The sequence below is a fragment of the Temnothorax curvispinosus genome, unplaced genomic scaffold (assembly GCF_003070985.1).
Source record: "Temnothorax curvispinosus isolate PA1 unplaced genomic scaffold, ASM307098v1 QBEX01013082.1, whole genome shotgun sequence".
Lineage (NCBI taxonomy): Eukaryota > Metazoa > Arthropoda > Insecta > Hymenoptera > Formicidae > Temnothorax > Temnothorax curvispinosus.
Genome location: NW_020222862.1, coordinates 1,035 through 8,501, shown reverse-complemented (window position 1 = coordinate 8,501; position 7,467 = coordinate 1,035). Strand labels below are relative to the sequence as shown.

Sequence of the window (7,467 nt, the reverse complement as noted above, 5' to 3'; positions counted from 1 at the left end):
GTGCAAGCATCTGCCCGTGAGAAAAAGAGCAGTCGAGTGTGCTAGACTCTTGAAACATATTTGCAGCAAAATTTCACAAGTGTATAATGTCGCTTAAATTGTTGTTTTTGCCGTATAGATCCGAGTGACAGAAATGCGAAAAAAGCGTGCCAGCATCTGCCCGTCAGAAAAAGAACAGTCGAGCGCGCTAAACTCCCAGACAGCACAAAATATTTATAAAATATTTATAAAATATTTATAAAAAAGATTTAAATATTTTGAAAATATATACGTTGAATATTTTGTAAATATTATAATGTCCGGAAAATGAAAGTATCTAAAAAATTATAATAAATATTTTAAAATAAAGTGTAAATAATTATCATCAATATTATTAAAGTTGTTTTTAATTTATGTTATAAATATTTATAGAAATAATTACTGGTAAGTTAAGTGGAGATTGTGAAACTGTTATAGCTTCGTGCTGTGAGATGTAGGCCATACGGTCCATTTTGGCGTTACGAATTTCGAAAAATTTTTGATTGATAAATCAGATGTACGGTATATTCTGCCAAAATAACAAAGATAACGCTCTCAATAACGATAAATAAAAAAAAACAAGGCAAATGAGAGCTCGTTCGCGACGATGGACGGGCGACAGTAATAAAATATTACAAATTGAATAAAATATAATAAAGTAAACGTTTCGGTCCTTGATTTGGACCCTTCTCAGTACATATAGCTGGTCGAGTGAAATGCAGTGGTCACAAGTAGTCCAAAATGCCGCGTAATATTTATTGTATTACGCGGAGAGATGGTGTCGTATATCTTATCAATTTGACTGTCAGGTAACTCTTGTGATCACTTTTTAAGGTATGACTATATATATTTGTTTAATTTATTTCTTTTTATGGAATTAAGGTAACAGTCACGTTGAGGATACGAGATTCACACTCTTATAATCGGAGAGCGGAATAACTGCATTTTTGACTACTTGTGACCACTGCATTTCACTCGACCAGCTATATGTACTGAGGAGGGTCCAAACCAAGGACCAAAACGTTTACTTTATTATATATATTTTATTCAATTTGTAATATTTTATTACTGTCGCCCGTCCATCGTCGCGAACGAGCTCTCATTTGCCTTGTTTTGTTTATTTCTGCCAAAATCATTTGTATTTCTGCTGCTCTACTTCTTTACGCAAGCATCTGCCGTAATTCTTGTTGAATTCTGCTGTATGTGCTAGTTTGCAACGATGCCGCTAGGCGGCGCGTAATGGTAAAACTAACTCGCAAGTAAATTTCAGTTGGGATCTAATATAAGCAGGCCTCCGGCGAAGCGCGAAGCAAAATCATGACATTCGCGACAATCTTCGCCAGCAATACAACGCAAGGCTTACCCAACACCACTGTGGTGCTATAAATATAAAAAATATTTTTGTAAATTATTTTAATCTTTCTAAAAAATATTTTAAAAATATTTTGTGCTGTATGGGTAGCAGTAGGCGCTGCTACAAATCTGGCGCGATTATGTTGCACTGCGATTTGCGCAAGCATCTGCCGCATTTCTTGCATTATTCTGCTATATGTAAATGCATACACATATCTTCCACAATTCTGTTGCACTACGACGAGAGCAAGTTTCTGCAACAGAAAAATAGTCAAAGTTGGAAATAGAAAACGCATGATCTGCCCGAAAGTTAGTGCACGACTTTTCATGCAGTTTACAGCAGAATTGCAAAGGAATGGTTACCAGGGTCTATTTTCTATATATGTTACAGTTAAAACCCGAAATCCGTAAAAACCCGAATTTACTAGTAAATTCTAGTTTTAACTAAGCTCTTTCGGTAATTCGCGTTCTAACTGAAAGAATTTAGTTCTACTAGAATTGACCAAATGCATTTCAGTTAAAACTAGAATTAACTGACCGCTTTAGTAAATTCGCGTTTTAACTAAAATAATTTAGTTAAAACTAAAATTGACTGATTGCTCTTATAAAGTGAGGCTTACGTGTATGGAGGAGGGGGGTGCAGCGAGTGCTTTAGCCGTCAACCGTTGTTCGTTAAAAAGTTATTAACCAAAAAAGTTTGAAAAATATAGCCATGCAGTTATTTTGAGTATTGAAAGGCATAAATAACTAATATGTATATGAAAATAGTACATGTATAATGAACAAAGGAAGTCATTTAAAGCAGCGATTCGTTAGTATATATTGAACAGTCTTTGTTAAAGCAGATAATAGTTGGTATAGAAAAGTATATATACAATTTTATCTGTTAGAAAGCATAAATATAAAGTATTCTCTGCTTTAACCATAATTGTATGATAATAATTGCACAATTAAAGATAGTTTACAATTACAATAATACAATTATGGATAAAGCAGAGAATACTTTATATTTATGCTTTCTAACACATAAAATTGTATATATACTTTTCTATACCAACTATTCTCTGCTTTAACAAAGATTGTTCAATATACTAACGATTCGCTGCTTTAAATGACTCCTTCGTTTATACATGTACTATTTCCATTTACATAGTTATTAATGCCTTTCAATATACTCAAAGTAACTGCTATATTCTTCAAACTTTTTTTGTTAATAACTTTTTAACGAACAACGGCCGACGGCTAAAATCTTTTGATTGTTATTCAAGGTCATGAGCTTGACAATATATGTCAAGGTCAAGGTCATCAAAGGGTGGTTTGTTATTCTAAATAATTACCGCAATAACTTTGCTGGTTATAATATTTTATTATTCAGGTATTGGCCTTTTTAGTCTAATTTATTGTAAAGTAAAGTATGAAACGCAAATTGCATGCTGTAAAAGCAGTCAGGAAGCGTCTTTATACCGAAGAAGTGAGACTTTGGCACAAGTTGATGATGCATTAGAAGTTTTTTAGCTAGGGGACCATAATCAACATTTAAACAGGAATGATTCATCAGTTTATTCAGAGGTAGAGGAGGGTCGAAAACAGCCTTTCCAGTGATGATAATGAATTAGATGATCACAATGATTGCAATGCTACTTTTGAACAAGAATCGGAGGCTGAAGCCGCTGATGTTGATTCAGATGAAGAGTTTGCAATCAATATCCAGGACCAGAATGACATTCCGTCAGCAGAGGATCCTGATAAATACCTGTTAAGGTTTTTGAAGGAATGGGCAATAAGGGGTGTTGCACATAGGAAAGTTGATGAGCTTCTTGCAGGACTAAGACTTCTCCATGGCTCTTTACCGAAGACTCATAAGACTTTACTGCAAACCCCACGCAGAGTTGAATTGCAACGTAATGGTGAAGGTTTAATGTGGTACAAAGGTATCATTACTAATTTAAATCAAAGGGTCACAGATGAGTACTTGCTTGAACACAAAGAAATTATTATTGATGTGAACATTGATGGTTTGGCATTATTTAGCAGCACTGATGATAATTTTTGGCCTATACTGGGTTGCCTTATAGGAGAAAGTGTACCATTTATCATGTGTGGCATGGTCTTGGAAAACCAGACAGTATTAATGCTTTTTTAGCGGACTTTATTCAAGAAGTTGATGAATTAGCACTGAATGGTTATAACTTCCATGGCAGCCGCTTTCCCTTTAAAATTAGAAATTACATACTCGATACTGTAGCACGACAATATGTAAAATGTATTTCAAACCACAATAGTACTTATGCATGTGAAAAGTGCACAGTAAGAGGTGCGCGTTTTAGAAATCGTGAAATCTTTCTGAATCTCAATGCACCATTGCGCACAGATGAATCCTTTAGGAGAAAAGATCAGCCTGATCACCATGATGGAGATTCGCCCCTAGAAGCCATGAGAAGTGACAACAATGGAATGGTTTCACAGTTTCGTTTAGATCCAATGCATCTATTATTTGAAGGAGCTTTTAAAAGATGGGTTCAGTATCTCTGTGGATCTCAAGCTATCACATATGGTAAAATTTCAAGGCTAGCATGTTTCAATGTATGTTCTGATATGATTGACATTGCTCCTTGGATTCCCGTGGAATTCAGTCGTAGACCGAGATCTTTGTATTATTAGGTTAAATTCAAAGCAACTGAGTGGAGGCGTCTTATTTTGTATGATGGAGAGCGCATTTTTTGATACAGGATTCATGAAAATACTTACAAGAACTTTCTATTAATTTATTCTGCATCTTATATTCTGTCATCCCCTGAACATGTCTGATGAATGCCGAGAGAATGGGACGATTTTGGATTTTAGTGCCTTTAAGTACGAGTCTTTTATGGCTGTGATTAAACATAACTTGCGTTCAACTTATAAGCCTCTTCAGCAGTTAGCTAACAGAGACATTGAGACAGAGGGGCAACTTATTACAGAGTTAAGGAGGCCAAATCCTAATAGAGTTACATTAAAGAAGCAGTTGTTTAGGAATATTGTTCCAGAAATTCCTGGAGACCGTTATGCGCAAATAAATTTGAAGGGTGTAACTCTTAAAACTGATGAAGCTAATTGCTGTTTCTCATCAAAAGACGGAAACATATTTATTTTAACCGAAATTGTAGTTTCACCGGATGGTGATGTATTATTAGCAGGTCATAGGTTTCTTTGTAAAGCAGATTACTATGACTACCCACTTCCTTCCTCATCCATTGGAATTTTTAAAGTATCACATGTGGATCCTGTAAAATAAAGCACATGTAGGTTGCAGGATTTTTTTTAAAAATGTGTTATTATCCCTGATGGAGACAGTTTTCTTTGCATTCCTCTCCTTCACAGTGGTCCTCAGTAAATTTTTGGTTAGATCTTGTTTTTAATTTGTGCCCTTGCTTTTGTTTGTCTTTCTTTATGTTAACTTAAAATTTATTTTTTACAGTATTCTGTGGTAGAGTTTGTGTCTGACCCTGGAAATGATGAAGAGGAATACCTTGTGGAAGTTGTACCAACCAAGTGGATTAGCGAGGATAGAGAATTCTGTTATTATCCGCCACATTCCATGAGGGGGATTTTCCCCCCAAATGTACGAAGTTGGTGATGAGTCTAGCGGACTATGACTCGTCCGAGTGGAAACTCCTCCGCATTATATACCATCACAGTTATTGTAGGTGTTTATATCCGTTTTTTTATAATGCAAGTTTGTCTTCTTAATTTAATATATTTTGTGGTCCCTGCATATAGCTACTTTCAATGTTGCCCTAAAAGCTAGAAACAAGGCCGTGAAGGAGGACACAATTGTTGCAACAGATGTTGATACAGACTATACACCAAACCACGCAACAGAAAGCCACCTAAGCTCAGTTTTGAGAAGTCCAAAGTAAAAAGTAGAAGGTGAGTATCATCTTGTTTTTAAACAATTATCTCCACATTTATTAACTCTGTTTTTTTCATGTAAGCATATTATACACATATAATATATATATTATGTATATACACATATACATTAAACTACTCCTGCTTTGTTTCTCTCTAATAGGTGTTTGCTTGAAGAAGTTTCCTACAGTACAGATTTCCGTATTTGAAGACCATATGAAACGATGGTTCAACACTTCCATGCAACGGTCAGACTAGATCAACTAGGTTGGGAAACTACAGTTGTATTTCGACTTTACCGTTTGTGAGCTTCATAAAAGCTTTTGTATATTGAAAACTTGCGTGATTCTCATGAATTCTATTATTTGTCTTTTATTTTTTGGTTTGAGTTGTTTTGCATAGTTTATATATTTATGTGCTTTTGAGGCTATTATTTTTGTTTTGTCTTTGATTTAAAAAAAATTTATAATCTACTACCATAATTTTGTGAAGTTTATAATGTTTGTTGGCGTTTTTAAGAAAACAATGTTCTTCAAGTTAAAAGAGATCTTCTACGTTATCTCTTGGTTAAAGTAACAAGACTTCTCTATAATGGTCAGATGTTTGAAATGCAAAATATTTATAAGTTGAACTGGCTGTGCTTATGTTTGAGATTAAATCTTTAACTCTCTCTAAGTCTTGTTGACAAGTGCTATTTGGAGTACTATATTTTGAGGACTTTTATCAATTTTTTTCTGCATTTTTATATGTCTTTGAGAAGACTAATGCCCGTCCTCAGAATTTATATAAAATATTAATATAGCGTTTATATAGTTCATAATGTAGCATATAATATAGTTTCTGATTTAGTTATTATTGATATACTTAGTTTATATAATATATATTTGTTCTTGTGGCTAAACAATGTGTACTACAAAGGCACTGCAATAAAAAAGTAATTATAATTTATTTCTGTATTGTTCCTTCATCTGTGAATTTGCGAAACTGCTTTTCCTAATTAATACTGAATACAAATCAGCGGTGCACTAGTCAAAATGACATCAAAATGACATAAAAATGACGTCAAATTATAATCATTTTTTTCCCGGTTTGACGTCATTTTGATTTCCGCCGTTTTGACGTCTTTTTGACATCATTTTGACGTTTTCGTGACTTTTTATTCTCCTTGCTTCCTCATTATTACAGATCGCTACCATTGATCCTATAGTTTATTTCATACAGCTTTCTCTATGAGGAAGCCAAACTAATAAATACTAATAATTATGCATCAAATAAAGTACAAGCTTCCTCATAGAGGAGCTTTGTGAGCGAAATAAAATACGAGCAATGGTAGCGTAATGATGAGGAAGCAATGTGCAAGTTTCTAATCTGCACACTTTTTTGAAACAGTAATTATTTTTTTATTTATTGAAATTAATATAATTTTTTACGAAGAAAAAGCCTTATTAGTTAGTGAATTTAATATTTACATTACAATTTACAAATTGGAAGATCGGATTATTTCCTTGATTTTGTATTGTATTACTTTACTTTCTGCCCACTATACGGGGCAGAAAGTACCAATTTTCCTCCCTAGGGAGGAAAGTAATGACTTTCCGCCCGCTATACAGTGTGAAAAGTATCAACTTTCCAGCGTGAAATTGGCCACTTTCGCCCCTTTACAGGCATGGAAAGTCGAACTTTCCGTGGAGGTGTTGTGAAAAGATATTTATACCTCAACATTCAACATTACAACGTCTCAGCAGCGTTGTTTCAACTTTTTGTGCTTTATGGGTATAACGGTGTCCTAATGCGGGGTTTACAATGTGAGTCGTATTGTCGTGAGTCGCAAGAAATTGACCAATCACAGTCGATTATTTCCTCAAATTCGATTGTAATTGGTCCATTTCTTACGACTCACGATTTACGACTCGCATTGTAGACCTCGCATAACTCTTATTATAGGAACTCTATACTGTGAGGACGAGCGTAGCCTAGTAGACAGCGCACTGGTCTATTGAGCCAAAGCTAGTCCTGAGTTCGATCCTCGATAGAGCTAGAAAAATTATATTTGCTCGTTCTCTTCTCGGAAGGCAATGGCAAACCACCGAAGCGTAATATTCTTGCCATGAACACTTGTCTAAAAAAATATAGCCGTTCGGAATCGGCGTTAAACTGTAGGTCCCATATACAATGTGTATAATCTACGTGCGCAACCCTTATGGA

At 34.7% G+C, this 7,467-nt stretch overlaps 1 long non-coding RNA gene across 1 annotated transcript; it reads left to right on the top strand.

Annotated features, from left to right (window-relative positions):
• The first annotated feature begins 4,779 nt into the window (after positions 1 to 4,779).
• On the top strand, positions 4,780 to 5,666 carry LOC112463140. The gene is made up of 3 exons (XR_003041750.1): positions 4,780 to 5,053; positions 5,131 to 5,280; positions 5,426 to 5,666. It is a non-coding gene; the product is annotated as an uncharacterized LOC112463140 (long non-coding RNA).
• Positions 5,667 to 7,467: the final 1,801 nt, after the last annotated feature.